Raw genomic sequence first — 16073 nt, 5'->3', positions numbered from 1 at the left:
TTCTTTACTGTTTTGTTTTTCCTCCAGAATGTATTTGCTTACCAAAGTCTGTTTCCTTTGCAGTGTCTGGCCTCTCCCTGCCACTTTAAGCTTGTTGAACAAAATTTTTACTATGAAATATAAAGTGTTATGAGATAAAAATAGTAAGAAGCTATAACTGTACATAGAAACTTAGTCACTGTTTGGGTGTTTAGTGTTCTCTAGCATGAGCAGGAGCCAAGAAGATGCAGCCTTTGGGGACTGGCAGCCGAGATGCTGCTCATTGTGAATGGCTGTGAGTGAGTTCTACAAGCTCTTTGGGCTCTTCTGCTCTCATACCCACCAGAAACTTCAAGCTGTGATTTTTAAAACTTCAAAACATTTTCATATTTGAAACAGTGTCTTCGTGGCCTCCTAAGAGCATATCATTTAGACAAAGGGCCCACTCTCATATCTTGAGTTTCTTCTAAAATTTAGCAGTTGTTGGCTCTTAAGACAGCTGACCAAGGACAGGCACTTGTCCCCAAAGCCTGGTGACCTGAGCTCAACCTGTCTGATCCACATAAAAGTAGGAAAGGAGAAAACAGGCATAGACATGTGTGCACACATGCGCAAACACACACACACACACACACACGCACATTTTTAAAAAATAAATAAAATAAAACTGAAACCATTATAAAGAAATCTCAAGGCTAACCAAGGATACATAGTGAAGCCCTGTCACAAAACACTTCTACTACTACTGCTGCTGCTACTAATAATAATAATAAAGAAATCTCATATTTCAGCAAGTTTAAAAACTCTGTTCTAATCATTAGAACTAGTGAGCAAGGTCTCAATAACTGCTGACATGTATAAGTTACTCAGTTTTGGCTTCCTGGCAAAATTGAGTGAAATAATAAGTTGACAATAACCCTTGAACTTAGAAATAAAGTCTATCAGACGAGCTCATGCAGCAGAGTGCTGTGTACATGATAAATAAGTACATCCTAGAGAGAATAAATACAAACCCGGCAGCAGAGGACACTGCCTCACAGAAGGGGACACTGCCAAGAGGCGCTGCAATGTGTTCCAATGTCACATGAGCCAACCCCAGCTCTTACAACCTGTGCGAGTCAAACAGTACGAGGTACCAGTGATTTTTGTTTAATATCTATTTTCCCTATTTTGACTTATGTTTGTGGGTATCTGTGTAAAGAGTGCCACATTTCTCAGTGAGATGGAGAAATTTCTCAGTGACTAAGAACACTTGTTGCTCTTGTGGAAGATTCAGATTCAGTTGTAAGCACGCACAACCTTCTGGAACTCTAGTTCCAGAGGGCAAGCCGACATCCTCTTCTTCCTCTGAAGATACTAAACAATCTCTCTCTCTCTAACTTCTAAGAAGCAATATTGGAACACTTGGGTTAACTGGAAGAATTGTTTAAGGCACTTTTACCTCTCTCTCTGGTTGTGTAAAGCTCACTTAACCCGTAGAACAATGGCTAATACTTTGCCAAAGATACTTTTTTCCTTTTTCTTTTAAAAAGATTTGCACAGGGGCTGGAGAGATGGCTCAGCTGTTAAGAGCACTGACTGCTCTTCCAAAGGTCCTGAGTTCAAATTCCAGCCACCACATGGTGGCTCTCAGCCATCCGTAATGAGATCTGGCGCCCTCTTCTGGAGTGTCTGAAGACAGTTACAGTGCACTTACCTATAATAAGTAAATAAATAAATAAATCTTTTTTTAAAAAACGATTTGCACAAAAAATTAATTTTAATTGCCATGTTATTATATTCTTCATTAATGCATCTATTGATCACATTGGCTCTTTGAATGCAGCTGTAATTTCTAAGAAAAAAGGGAGATTAATGCCCCTTAAATGTTATCAGCCAAATGTCCAGGTGGTATACCCACACCTTCTTGGAGTAATTAGTTTGTAGTCTGCATCATTGACCTGAAGAGTGTTTATAGGAAAATGAACCCTGGTGGTGGTGCCGCCTGAGCTTTGCGAAGACATGCTGTGTGCATTGACCCCAGCCTGCCTTCTCCTCTCCTCTCTTCCTCTCTTTTTTCTTCTAATAGCTAATCTTTAGTGCCTACTCAGTCTGATTCTTATAGAAAGCCACATGTGGCTAAGATTTATAATTAACATGTTAATTTTTTTTTAGCATTCCTTTGTAAGGAGTTATATCCAGTGTTAACTCCAATTTTTTCTACTTTAAAAAGAATGAACTGGAGAATGAACTAGTTTGTTATTAGAGAAAATACTGACTTAGACAAATTAATATGATTGATTTATGATCTGTCTTTAGCAAATAAATTACACTTCTGGACAGAGTGTAATTCCTTTATCACAAAGTGTCAGTACGCAGCACCGAGGGGACAAGCAAGCCCATTGAAATATGAGCAAAGGATTTGACAAGGTGATCCCCAGTGACACACAGCACATGAGAAGTGTTCCGCACTGGTCACTGGGACACTTGAATTCTGCAACGCCACTGAGACCTCACAGTGTGCCTGCCTATTCATTCGGGTGCCTCTGGTCCACTCTGGGCTGTGTTGAGAGCTGTTCAACTCCAAGTAGCCAGAAAGCAGAGAAAGAGGGAGGGGAAGCAGGACAGGGCGGGGCGAGTGACCTTCAGTGATTTACTTCCTCCCAGTAGGCCCTGACTCCTCGTTTTCACCAATGTCACTGATGCAGCATGTGATGAGTTCATTAAGACATCTGCGACCTAAGCAAGCATCCAGTCCTTTCTCAGAAGCCCATCAGTTTACAACCAAGCCTATAGCCAGTGGGCACACTAGAGCACACAAGCGCTCTCTGTTGAATGCATGCTGGTTCAAAATTCTGATCCTCCTGGTTGTACAGCCTTTCACACATTGGTGCCAGGCTAAGCAATAGCTACATTTGTTTCTGTTCAGCATTAATAGAGAGATTTGGCCTGGTGTGTTCATGTTCATTTCCCAAATAGCAATCCCACAGTGTCTACTCACCAGACATCTTTATATTTTGTAGAAGTATGAGAATCACATATTACACTATAAGCAAAGCCTAATGTAGTAATTTGTTCTTTTGCAGCTTTTGGGATCGCAGAGTGTTATTGCACATGTGAACAGTTTGCACACACTCTATTGCTATGTACACTCAATTTCTGATTGAAATAGTGAACATAGAAAGAACTGGCTTGAGTTCTAGAGACTTCTATTTATATATATCCAACTCTTTTTTTTTTTCCAAGACAGGGTTTCTCTGTGTCGCCTTGGCGATCCTGGAACTCACTCTGTAGACCAGGCTGGCCTTGAACTCAGAAATCTGCCTGCCTCTGCCACCCAAGTGCTGGGATTAAAGTGCGCCACCACTGCCCGGCTATATCCAACTCTTAAGAGGAAATTTCAAATGCTACATAACAAAAAAGTACTCCATTAATAATATACAAATAAACCAAGATATAAGATACAATTTGCTAAACGCATGAAACTCAATAAGAACGAAGACCAAAGTGTGGACACTTTGCCCCTTCTTAGAATTGGGAACAAAACACCCATGGAAGGAGTTACAGAGACAAAGTTTGGAGCTGTGACGAAAGGATGGACCATCTAGAGACTGCCATATCTGGGGATCCATCCCATAATCAGCTTCCAAACGCTGACACCATTGCACACACTAGCAAGATTTTGCTGAAAGGACCCAGATATAGTTCTCTCTTATGAGACTATGCCGGGGCCTAGCAAACACAGAAGTGGATGGATGCTCACAGTCAGCTATTGGATGGATCACAGGGCCCCCAATGGAGGAGCTAGAGAAAGTACCCAAGGAGCTAAAGGAATCTGCAACCCTATAGGTGGAACAACATTATGAACTAACCAGTACCCCGGAGCTCTTGACTCTAGCTGCATATGTATCCAAAGATGGCCTAGTCGGCCATCACTGGAAAGAGAGGCCCATTAGACTTGCAAACTTTATATGCCCCAGTACAGGGAAATGCCAGGGCCAAAAAGTGGGAGTGGATGGGTAGGGGAGTGGGAGGGAGGGTATGGGGGACTTTTGTGATAGCATTGGAAATGTAAATGAGGAAAATACCTAATAAAAATATTTAAAAAAATAATATACAAATAAGAGGCAATAGAAAAATCTATGTCAGAAATGTCTTTAAATCAGACCCACAAGAGTGTGAGTTTATCTGTGTGTGTGTGTCTCTGGGTGTGTCTGTGTGTGTGTCTGTGTTTAACATAAGAACACTGGTTTTTATTTTAGCAACTGTCTTGGTGTATAATGTCAAATTCAGATGTCTCTCAGAGCTGGGCTGGCTGTATGTGCTTAGGTCATGTGTGGATATTTAAAGGAAGCCTCTGTTACCCTGCCACAGCATTCAGACCCCCTGCTTTGGGAGATAGCTACCAAGTTGTTTTTATTTGAGCATACATTTTGCTTGGCAACTAGGTCCTGTAAGCCAAGGGTCGCTACTAGAAGACTCGTGATTGTTGTGTGGTGAGAGAAGAGACGTGTGGATGGATTATTCCCCTTCCGTTGTCTTGTGAGATCCAACAGTATAGTGGTGCATGCTTATAATCCTAGAATTGGGAAGGCTGAGGCAGGAGGATCATAAACCCAGGCTAGGCCATCGTAGGCTGCATGAAGAGACCTTGTCTTGAGAGAGGTAGAAAACAAAAGAACCTGTCAAAGCACGCACAGTGGGTCGGCCATTTGTAACGTCTGTGTCCTCAGAGCCAGTGTTACTGAAGTTGCTGCTTACATTAATATACCCCCGTCCTTTCACATCTAAAAGAAGGATAATGCTTCAGAAACATGTAACTGACTTAGAGTTGTAATTATAAGCGGCTCCCGAGACTGATCACCATTTCAAATGTTTCCTTTGATTGGCACTGCTTCTGCTATGTGAGGAGGTTTGTTACAGTCTGCCAATTCCAACTGATTCTGTCTTTTGTGGTACTTTCTGTTATGCAGAACTTCATACTCCTTGTGTTGTTGGTGGTCACTCTCCCTGCATCCATTGGACTGTTTTTCACTTCTCACTGATTCCAGTGTGCTTCATTAACTTGTCATAGATGGGGATGGAGCCCTGGTACCTGCCAGCCTGCTCTCCACTCCGCCTTAAAACTTTCTCCAGTTGGAAAGGGTCCTGATTGTAGTCTATATTTTTTCCCCTCTCATTGGCTTTGAGTACGTGAGCTTCTTAGGTCCTAGGGCATAAATAATAATTACTTTTAGATAATTAATTCTCTGCCTCTGCCAGTAATTGGTTTATGACAAAGAGCTCCTGTGTAATTTAAACACAAGGTAGTACGTCCTTTAAGTAAAACATGCCAAGATGGGCATTACAGAGTTGCAATAAACCCTCCAGTTCCTACATCATTATCCTAGAGTAATAGATCATTTTTCAAGATTAATTTTTTGTTCCAAAATTACTGCCAGCTTTTATTATTTATTTATTTATTATCCAAAATAAATTTAAAAAATCAAGAGAAGAAAAATTTAATTTCTAGCTGAATGAGTTCCCCTTTAAAGCCTTTTTCAGAGACATCTCAGTTTGTTTTGTTCTTTAAGCAGCTGCACCAATGAATACAGCCACATTGTAGGGATGCCTGATGCCTGTGCTTTTAGTTGGCTGCCTTTCTTCACTGAGTGAAGTTGGACAGGCAGCAAAGATGATCTCTGTGCCACTGCAGTTACTAAAGTCTGGCCCTACTAAGAGTTCCTTAGTGACTGTTGTAGAAAGTCCTTTGTAAGAGAATATTTCATCCAGGATCTAAATAGTAATAAATGTGGAGTCAAACTTGTCTCATTCTCTAAAGCAAAACATAGTTTTCTTCTATATCCAGTTCCTTCTGGGTTTGTTGCTGTTGTTGACATAATGTGGTCATTTGTTTGGAGTTGGCTTTTTAAGGCAAGCTGTTACTGTGCAACCTAGACTAAGCTAGAATTCACTGTAGGCTCTGGCTCAGGCTCCTGAGTACTGGGCTCACGGGTGTGAAGCAGCATGCCCTACTTTATCCATGAGCAGAGGAGGACTGACAGCAAGGTGGTTCCTATTCATCCTGCTGTGCGGCAAATGAAATTGCCTCAGGGGAAAGGGAAAGAGAAAACCATTCCTGAGGATGTCAAAGATAAACTCGAACCTTCTTGTCACTTAGAAGCCCCCTGAAAGTTCCTTTCTCAGATCCCTCTCTGCCGTGGGTAGCCACTTAGATGTAAGCTACATTCCCAGCCTCTGGTTTGTTGAGACAGTCTTACTACACATCCCGGACTGACCCCGACTCACAGCCTCCCTGCCCCACCTGAGCCTTTGCCACCAGTGCTTACAGAAATGCACTGCTGCAACCAAGTCTGGCGCAGTTGGGAACCTCCCTATTGTTTAAATTTTTGACTTCTGTGCATCCACATGTGGGAAAGTGTGTGTGTGTGTGAGAGAGAGAGAGAGAGAGAGAGAGAGAGACAGAGAGAGACAGAGAGAGAGAGACAGAGAGACAGAGACAGAGAGAGAGACAGAGAGACAGAGACAGAGAGAGAGACAGAGAGACAGAGAGAGAGAGAGAGAGAGAGAGAGATTTGAGAATTTTACATGTAACTAATGTATTGAGTGTACCCATCCCTCAGGCCTGCCCGTCCAGCCCCTCCTATATCCTCTCTTAGCCACTTTTCCTTCTCAGCTTTCCTGTGTTCTTTTACTCCCTGCATCCACTTAGCTCTGTGTGGTTTTTCTCGGGAACCACATCCAAAGGAAACGGACTCCTCCTCCTGCTCCCCAGCAGCCGCAGGTCCCACTGTGCGGGCCTGGCATGGACTGCAGGAAGCCTTGTGACTCAGATTCTGTTCTTCCTGCACATCCTTACAGAGTCCAAGATCAAAATGATACTTACATTTTACTTAGATAATTTATCCCAGTTCTCATAGCAAATTTACATATCTTTTTTCTTTTTCATTTTTTTAACGTTCCTACACGTCCTAAAAACATGCTTCTTTTACAGAAAAATAGAAAACATTATCTTCTGTAAATATTAAACAAATGACAAATATATTATTAGCCAAGGAATTAAATCTCAACCCAGGCTGGTTTGTTTGACTTTGACTTAACTCTAGACAGTAAAATAAATACAGCATTTCTAATAGAGACTTTTCTCCTGTCTTCAGTAAAAGAAAAATCTTGTGGGCTAAGTAATGTGTACAAATAAGGAGGGGTGTGTATAGATGAGTGTGTACACAAGGGGAGTATGTACAAAGGAGTGTGAGCAGGTGAGAAGAAAAATTCGAAGAGATAAGGTGTGTGCACAAATGAGATGTGAAAAATAGCGGTTTTCCTTCCGTTCCAGAGACGAGTCCAGAAGTGAATGCGGCGGAGTCCGTGTGTTCTGCATACATGGGTAACAAAGGAATGCACAGTGGCCTCCTCCTCCTTAGTTGTAGAGACAGTGGGAGGCTGGAGAGATGGCAGGTCGCTTAAGAGCATATGCTCGTCTTGCAGAGGACCCACGCTTGCTTCCCAGTGCCCGAGTGCCAGAGCAGCTCACAGGCCTGTAACTCCTGCTCCAGGACGTCGAATGCCCTCTTCTGCTCTCTTTGGCCACTGTATGCACATGCATTGCACATACATGCATACACATAAATAAAAAATAAATCTTTTAAAACTAAGAATTAGTTGGAGCAGGCAGACGTGTTGTTTAGACCTTTCACTGAATCCACAGCACAGCTACAAGTAGCTCTTCCCTGCCAAGGCTAAATCTCCTTAATGCATTCTGCCCTGTATGTAGAGTTGTCATTCTACAGTTTACACATACTACCATTGCAAATTTTTCTAAATATTTAATACAGTGAAAGTATGGTTAAAGGTTAGCTATTCTGTCCACTTTTCCCTATTACATTTGAGAGAGAGAGAGTGAGTGTGTGTCTGTCTGTCTATCTGTCTGTGTGTGTGTGTGTGTGTGTGTAAATGTCCAGGGCTAATACAGACGTAACCATATGCTAGCTCAGAGGTTGAAATGACTCCTGGCAGCTCAAACTCAGGACACAGATGCTGACCAGTTTTAGTGCATCCTTGCTGCCTTGTATTTGCTGAGACAGGGTCTCGGTGCTCATTGTGCAGAGCACACTGGCCTCCAGCTCACAGAATTCACTGCCTTTGCCTCCAGAATACAGGGATTAAAAGTGTGGCCACCAGGGCCAACTGTTTTGTTTTGTTTGCTGCCTGTAATGTCTTACCTCACACCTTGATTTATAGGTAGTTGGATAAATGAATTAGAATTTGTCCTCGAGAGTCCATGAACGAATACTTTCTTTTTATTATGCAGAAAAGTTTGTTCCACCCCGTGGGGCAGATGCTTTGAAATAGAAATATGTGGTCACTCACACGACTGATTACAACAGGCAGTGTGGCCTCAGCTAGCAGCTGGGGTGACATCTCTCGAAGAAGATAGTATTTGAACAGGACTTGAAAAATGTACGTTGGTGAGGCACACAGCTTATAAACTAATTGAATTAGCTGTAACTTACCTCATGCAAAAAGCAGAATGTAGAAAGGATTGGAAGAAGAAAGAGAGAATTCTTTTTTTTTTTTTTTTTTTGGTTTTTCGAGACAGGGTTTCTCTGTGTAGCCCTGGCTGTCCTGGAACTCACTTTGTAGACCAGGCTGGCCTCGAACTCAGAAATCCGAGAGAATTCTTAAAGCCTTAAGTCAGAGTCTTACTAACCGGCCTTAGGGACAAAGGTCACCTTGCTCATGAATGACCTGAGAACTGGGTAGTCTCAAATCCAGAGCTTCTGAATTCTCTTAGTAAGCAAGTATGTTTTAGTGACTTCCACTCCCTACAGAGGAAGAGTCTAGCGGTCTGAAGGGCTTTCTCATTATAATTGGTTTCTTCCCAAGCAGGTGTTTATGGACTAATTGGATTCTTAACTCATTCATCTCTTCCAATTACTTATTCCAGACGTTTGCTGTTTGTGAGATTTTATCTCTAAAAGAACAGCAGCTTGAAACACAAAACATCTTTGACTATTTCTTGGATAGTAAATGGAAACTCACCCCTACACCCATTCTTGATTTTTTTTTTTTTTTAAACACAGTTTCCACCTCCTGGGAGTTGAGCTCACAGGCATGGACCACAAGGTCAAGCGCATTCTAGTATTTCCACATCAGAAAGATTTGTATTAAATGACTGAGGAGATGAAATCCTTAAGTAACCAATGAGACACCTTACACTTACTGTCTTACCATAGTGTTAGGTACTGGAAGGAAATACTAGAAGCAGTGCTGCTTTCCGATTACAAGAGCTTCTATATTGAATATTAATTGTGAATAAGTTGGCCCCAGATTATGGATGGGATTGGGTTTGAGATTGAGGTATTTGGAAATAAGTCTCTTGCAGAGTGGATGTTGAGAATCCAGAGAGATCAAGTAAGTCAAGGGCAGGAGTAGCATTTTCAGGGTTACATGCCACTGAGAAGTGAAATAATGAGTATCTAAGGACTCAAAGCCGACAGTGTGGCAGCTGGGCTGTCGGGTGTCTCACAGGTGCCCTGGTGTTCTGAGTGAAACACGGTGCTGCTCTAAGTTCTTATGAGAACCCTGCCGAACTCTAGTTTTTGGTTGTGTATTGGTATCCTGTCTGTCGTCTGTCTGTCCATTTGATACATACTGTGTTTTGCCTGGATGTATGTATTATCTTTTTACCGTTTATGTGCCTGGTACCCACAGTGACCAGAAGCGGTTCGATCCTCGGAATCTGTGGTTACAGGTGGTTATGCCATGTGAGTGGTGGGAATCAGACCCTGGTCCTCTGCTAGGGCAGCCTGTGATCTTAACCACTGCCAAGTGTAGCCTTTCTCTGTGGTTTTTAGGGATGCTTTGTTTTCATCTGTATATGTATCCCCACTTTGTAGAGTTGGTTCTCTCCTCCCATCGGCCTCAGGGATTGCATTCATGTCATGAGGCCAAAATGGCAATGACATTTACCAACTGAGCCCTCACTGGCCCTCTCTTCTGTCTTAATGAGGCGTGGCTCCTGCGGTAGACTTTAGAGATACATGAAAAGAAAATTGGGGTTAGTTGAGGTTTAGGACTCCCCACGGATTTGAAGTTGATTGGCTTCAGCAGTGTAGTGGGCTGTCTGTCTCCACAGCTTTTCTTGGCTTTCTCCTGACCATGTGATCAGTGCAGGCATATGAGACCTGCTGGACAGAATTGTACAAGGCACATGAGAATTGCCTTATTGTTAGTCATTTTTCTGTAAGTAAATAGTTTGTCTGCTAGTGGGTAGTGTGTGTGTGTGTGTGTGTGTGTGTGTGTGTGTGTGTGTGAAGTTTAAACTTTTTGCTGACGTGTGTGCTCTGAGCATAGCTACCCCTAGTGGATTTCGTCTTGAACTAGTCGGATAGCCTTCATTTTGTTAAGCAGTTTCCACATATCCCGCAGGCCATTAGCCATTTCCTCCTCTGGGCTCTCAAACCAGGTTATGTTTTAATGATTTGTTTACAGCCCGCTTTCTCCTATTAAGCTGTCAGTTGGGCCTGTGATGACCTTGAAGGGGGGACTTTATCTTACTCTCCCCTTTGTTCCCGTGGCTGACCACACTGTAAACAGTGAGTAAGCCGTCAAGGGCCGACACTGTGCTAGGTTTTTGTTTTGTTTTGAAAGTCCTGCTTTACTACGGGGTCACATGTAAACCAGGTACACTAGAATAATGGTAAAGTTGCTTTTCGTACATTATTTTGTTCATCTGCGTAGCTGATGTTTTTGTTGTTGTTTGTTTCCAGGTTTATAGTTGTTTGATTGTTTCCTTAAAACAGGATAGGATGTTATGGTTTTAATGTTCATATAGTTGAGCCCAGGTCACTAAGTGTTGGCATTATTTTGGAAAGCCCTGGAAGCTTTACAAGGTTGGCCCTCGAAGGCTCCTTGGCCCCTGGTCCCTGTGTGTTGTTTCCTCTGCTGTGGTGTGCTCACTCAGCCTCTAACACACCGTGGTCCTTCCTCGATGAGGCGAGCTGCTAGGGCATGGCGTCCCTGACATAATGCAATGCAGATAACTGCGAATAAAGCAGTCCTCCTGTAAGTTAATTCTGTCAGATAGTATGTCTAAGCCATGCAAAAATAACTAATAGAAAAAAAATTGGTACCAGGGGAGTAAGGTCACTGTAACTAAACCTGGCAACGTGATTATTAGGTTTTGAAAACTGAGGTATAAGAAGGATGTGAAAGAGTTTGAAGCAGACTAGAGTACCCCTACAACTCGTTAAGCAAAGCTAAGGGGAACATTCTGATAGGAGTTTGGAAAGCTAGAACCTTATAGAGATACACAGTAAAGACTATTGTGTGAGGTTAAAAGGGAGCATGACTATTAGAATTGGACTGGAAACCATTCATGCTATATCCTAGCAAAGAATCTGTCTCTAGTTCATGCAGCTCTGAGACCTTGAGAGTATAAATTGAACAATGATACAGTGTTCAGGCTATGCCATCGTAGTGCTAGCTGCACTACCACTAGTTTTCAGTGACAATTGGGAGCTTTTAAAAAGCAGAGCAGAAATTCATAGGAAAACATACAGTTTGGCCAGAAAAGTAGTTTCTTTAAAGTTGCAGGCAAAGAAGCCATTAAAGAGAAGCCAAACAATTTATACAAGAATGTTAAAAGTACCTTAGATATTTCAGGAATTGACAAGTCCCCATTCCTGGTACCAAAATGTATATTCTAGGTTTTCTAGAAGATCAGAACTAAAAGAAAGTGTGTGGAGGGGGAGAGAGTGAGTGATACAAGGAGATTTATTAGTGTGGCTTACGTAATAGAAGGCAGGGTAGCTGTGTGACGGCTACCTGCACGCTAGAGAGTCCCTGGTGCAGAGTCCCCATTGAAAGGCTGGCACCACTGGGGCCTGATGTCCATAGATGATGGCAACAGTGATCTTGGACTCTGGAAGAGGAGAGCTTCCATATGTACCCTGACTTCCTCTTGTCAGTTACATCCATAGAATTTCCATCTACCACTTACCCACATGCCAGTCCTTTTTAGAAATGCCCTCCAAACATGCCCAGGGTTGTGCTCCTCCATTCCTAGACATCTATCTCTCAGTGGAGCCATTTTGCTAAGTCCAGCGATCACCAAGAGCCTCACGGGATAGCTCCAGCTAGCCTTTACCTCTCCGTCCTCTGGTCTTGGTGCTCCTAGATGTTGGGGTAGATATGTGTGTGTCATCCCATTCGTCTTAGTGAGTTTCTAGGTTCTCTGTTGCAAAGCTGTCCTGATGAGGAAGTCTTCATTAGATAATAGGGAGTCTAATTGCTTTAGAGATAATAAGCCTAGAAGCCGGGAAGCAGTGGTTGCACGCCTTTAATCCCAACACTTAGAAGACTGAGGCAGTTGGATCTCTTGAGTTTGAGAACAGCCTGATAGGGCTACACAGAGAAATCCTGTCTCAAAAACAAACAAACAAACAAACAAAAAAGCCTTCTATATTTTAGTGATCTCATTCTAAGTTAGTATGATTTCTGGTATTCAAAGGGGATTCTCCTTTGCCTTTGGAATTGTGAGGGAAGTTTTATTGACTTCTTTTTGATGTTCCCAAGAGTGGGATTGTTTTCTTTATTAGTGTAAAAAGTTTAAGTTGAATATAATTGAAATTAGCAAAATCTTAACCTAAAAAAGGAAGGGAGGATTCTGAGCCATATGTGCAACCTTCTGGATTTAGCAAACTGTTGCCTGCTTTCTTACAGTTCAGACTACATAATGAAGCAATTCTGTCCTCTGGCTTTCATTTTTGTTAAGAGAGTTTCATAGGGAAGGAATGTTTTGGCACCCACTAAGTTGTGTGTTAGATTTGGTGTAAGAGCTCCAATTAACATATTTGAGAAGTATTAAACCATTAGCATTCTAACAAGTTATTTACAGCATGTTTGGTAAAGTGGTTTGTCCATTCTTGTATAAATTACTGTTTTGTGAAAGAGGCATGAACTATAGAAGAAATACAGTCAGCCATTAGATGAGTCAGCTTTTGATTATGTGGCTTTATGTGACTTTCGTGGTTCTCACAATAAGCCCATAGGATTATGTTATTAGACTTGTTTTGCCATAGAGAAGGCTGAGGCTAGGTGACCTGTCTGATCAGAGAGCTGTTGAGAAGGCACTGAACTCGGAAACTGCAGCATCCAACTCCAGGGCTGGTGTGCTGTGACCACTGATGAGGCTGGTCTCCTCCTGCAGGCCTGCACATTCACAGACAGACAGTGAGGCAACACAACCCATCACTCTTGCTATGTTTACAAGGAAGAAAAATGATGGTCACTGTTCAGCCTGGGCCAGGATACAGGGAGAGAAACCAGGTGGAGAGGACAATAGAAATCTAAAGCTCAGTCCTTCCCCCATCTCTTCCCCAAGACTCCCAGAGCGTCCCCTGATCTGTGGCTGTGGTCTCTGCATCGGTCTTGGTCAGCTGCTGGGTGGAGCCTCTCAGAGGACTCTTAGGCTAGGCTCCTGGCCGCAAGCACAGCAGTATCATCAACAGAGGCAGGGGTTCTTGCCCGTGGGATGGGTCTTAAGTTGGGCCAGTCACTTGGTTGGCTATTCCCTCAGTCTCTGCTCCATCTTAGTCCCTGCACTTCTTGCAGGCAGGACACATTTTGGGTCAAAGATTTTGTGAATGGGTCAGTGTCCTTATCTCTCCACTGGGAGTCCTGCCTGGCTACAGAAGGTGGCTACTGCAGGCTCCATATCGCCCACTGCTAGGTGTTTCAGAGCCTTCCCCATCCCAGGTCTTTGACATACCCTAGAGATGCCCCAGTCCCTGCTGATTCTATTCTCTCTCCTAGCCCTGCCTACACCTGATTTCCCCCCAGCCCCTTCTCCTTTCCCACCCAGTTCCCTCCCTCCATCTACCTCTGATGATAATTTAATTGCTCCTTCTGAGTGAGAGTCAAACATCCTCCCTTAGGCCCTCCTCGTTATTTAACTTCTTTGGGTCTGTGAATTGTGGCATGGGTATCCCATACTTTATGACTAATGTCCACTTATAGGTGAGTGCATGCCATGCGTGTCCTTTTTCAGTCTGTGGTAACTCACTCAGGTTGATATTTTCTAGTTCCCGAGGAACCCAGAGGGGATAGGAACTCCACAGGGAGACCAACAGTCAACTAACCTGGACTCCTGGGGGCTCCTGGGGACTGACCCACCAACCAAAGAGCATACATGGGCTAGACTAGTGCCCTCTTCCCCCACACTTACACAGCAGATGTGCAGATTGGTATTCTTGCAGATACCCAACAACTGGAACTGCCGCTTGCCATAAATCTGTTGCCTGCCTGTGGATCCTGTGCCCCTAACTTGTCTGGCCTCGGTGGGAGAGGATGTGCAGTGACTAGTCCTCGTCCTGCAGTGACTTGAGGTGCCAGGATGGGTGGATACCCAGGGGGGAGCTGTGATCAGTGTTGCCTGTGCCCTGGACTATTCACCGTCTGACCGTACCTGCCCTTGAGGGCTGGAGGTAAGGTGGCATGGAGTCAGTGACATAGCCTCTGGAGAAGGTGAGAAACGCTGCAGCAAGCTCATCTGAGCACTGCTGCAAGCTCCTTTAGTACCCTCCACCCAGGCCCCATTGGTTCGAGAAAGCATCTCTTCTAAGCAGCAGTTCCCGATTGGCTGGCATTGTCGGTGCCAGCAATCCTGGTCTCAGGCAGTCCTTAGTTAGGTCCTCCTGCTTTTGTGCTTTTGTGGCTTCACAGCTCCCAGTGTTTACATAAAGGTAGCCCCACTGTTCCTGCTACCGATCAGAAAGTAAGTAAATAAATAAATAAATAAATTACTTGAAAAGAAAAAGAATTAGAGTACAAAAGAATAAAGAAGTGTGTTTCCTTCATTTGAAAACAATCTAGGGCTGGTGAGATGGCTCAGTGGGTAAGAGCACCTGACTGCTCTTCCAAAGGTCCAGAGTTCAAATCCCAGCAACCACATGGTGGCTCACAACCATCCGTAACGAGATCTGACTCCCTCTTCTGGAGTGTCTGAAGACAGATACAGTGTACTTACATATAATCAATAAATAAATAAATAAATAAATAAATAAATAAATAAATAAATAAATAAAAGAAAGAAAGAAAAAAAAAAAGAAAACAATCTAACTAAAGCCATGCACACTCTGAGATCCGTTCTGAACCTAGGTATCATCCGAAATATGTAGTTAAATACCGGGAAAAAGCGCTAACACAGCCAGTGCCGTAGTTTGGGTTGAGTTGGGCTTTTTTTGTTTTGTTTTTTGTTGTGTTTGTTTGTTTGTTTTGTTTTGTTTTTTGCTTGTTTGTAGTAAGAAATTGAAAATAAGCAGCTATTACGGTTAGCTAACTGATAGGATGTCATCAAAAAAATGAAAGTTAGGAAAGTTACACTGTGGTAGCCTCCTGTGTTGGTCAGGGTGTGTTTCAGCAGGACGTCTTTGGTCGTCAGCACAGCAGTGGCAGTGCCTGGGCAGTGCTGCCTCCCAGGCTGTAGCTGCAGTCAGAAACATCACTAGGGAGGCCCGAGTGGCACAGACACAGCCACTCCATCATTGTTTCTGGGGAGTGGAAATCCATAAATCTGTTGAATTTTGAAACAATAAGTAGTGACTTTGGAAAGAGCAGAGTGGGTGGGGACATTTCAAATGGAGTGTCTTTTTAGTCGGTATGCTTACAGACAGAAAATGCCCACTAATGTACAGCACTTATTTTAAATTTCTCACTAAGCATTTCCTTCAAAGCTATCTGCGGTCATATAGCTTGATACTTTTCCTTATCTTCTATGCCAAGTTTAAGGAAATTGAAGTCAGGTTTTTTGGTTTTTTTTTTTTTTTTTTTTTTGGCTAGAAAGCAAGCTTAATCATAACACATTCTTCCTGGAGAAACTGCTTTAATTTGCGGCTGCAATGACAGGCTAGAGTGACGTCAGTGTAGTGTCAGACTTCAGAGTGGCAGGCCAGCCTGAAAGCCACAGTGCATTTCCTTAGTGTTTGGTCCTCAGCAGGGCTCACCGGGAGCTGCAGAGACAAAGGAGTTGACTCTTTCCACCCATCCCAGCCCCTCTGTGCCTGCAGCTGAGTCCTGAAGGACGTGGTTGTGACTGAGGAGGTGAGTGAGTC

At 43.2% G+C, this 16073-nt stretch overlaps 1 protein-coding gene across 20 annotated transcripts in view; it reads left to right on the top strand.

Moving 5' to 3' along the window:
• Nucleotides 1-16073, top strand: part of Plekha5 (pleckstrin homology domain containing A5) — a 175746-nt gene that overhangs the window by 76473 nt on the left and 83200 nt on the right. Inside the window, exon 1 of one of the 20 annotated variants that reach the window (XM_085839818.1) lies at nt 15937-16062. The exons of the other annotated variants lie outside the window; for them this stretch is intronic. The gene's annotated coding sequence lies outside the window, so the exon portion shown is untranslated. Of the gene's footprint in view, nt 1-15936; nt 16063-16073 lie in introns of those variants that run through there. 20 annotated transcript variants of the gene reach the window in all.

The sequence above is a fragment of the Mus caroli genome, unplaced genomic scaffold, assembly GCF_978045245.1.
Source record: "Mus caroli unplaced genomic scaffold, Mus_caroli_1 scaffold_7, whole genome shotgun sequence".
Taxonomy (NCBI): Eukaryota; Metazoa; Chordata; class Mammalia; order Rodentia; family Muridae; genus Mus; species Mus caroli.
The sequence above is the reverse complement of the archived record's forward strand: the minus strand, read 5'-3'. Positions and strand labels throughout refer to the sequence as shown.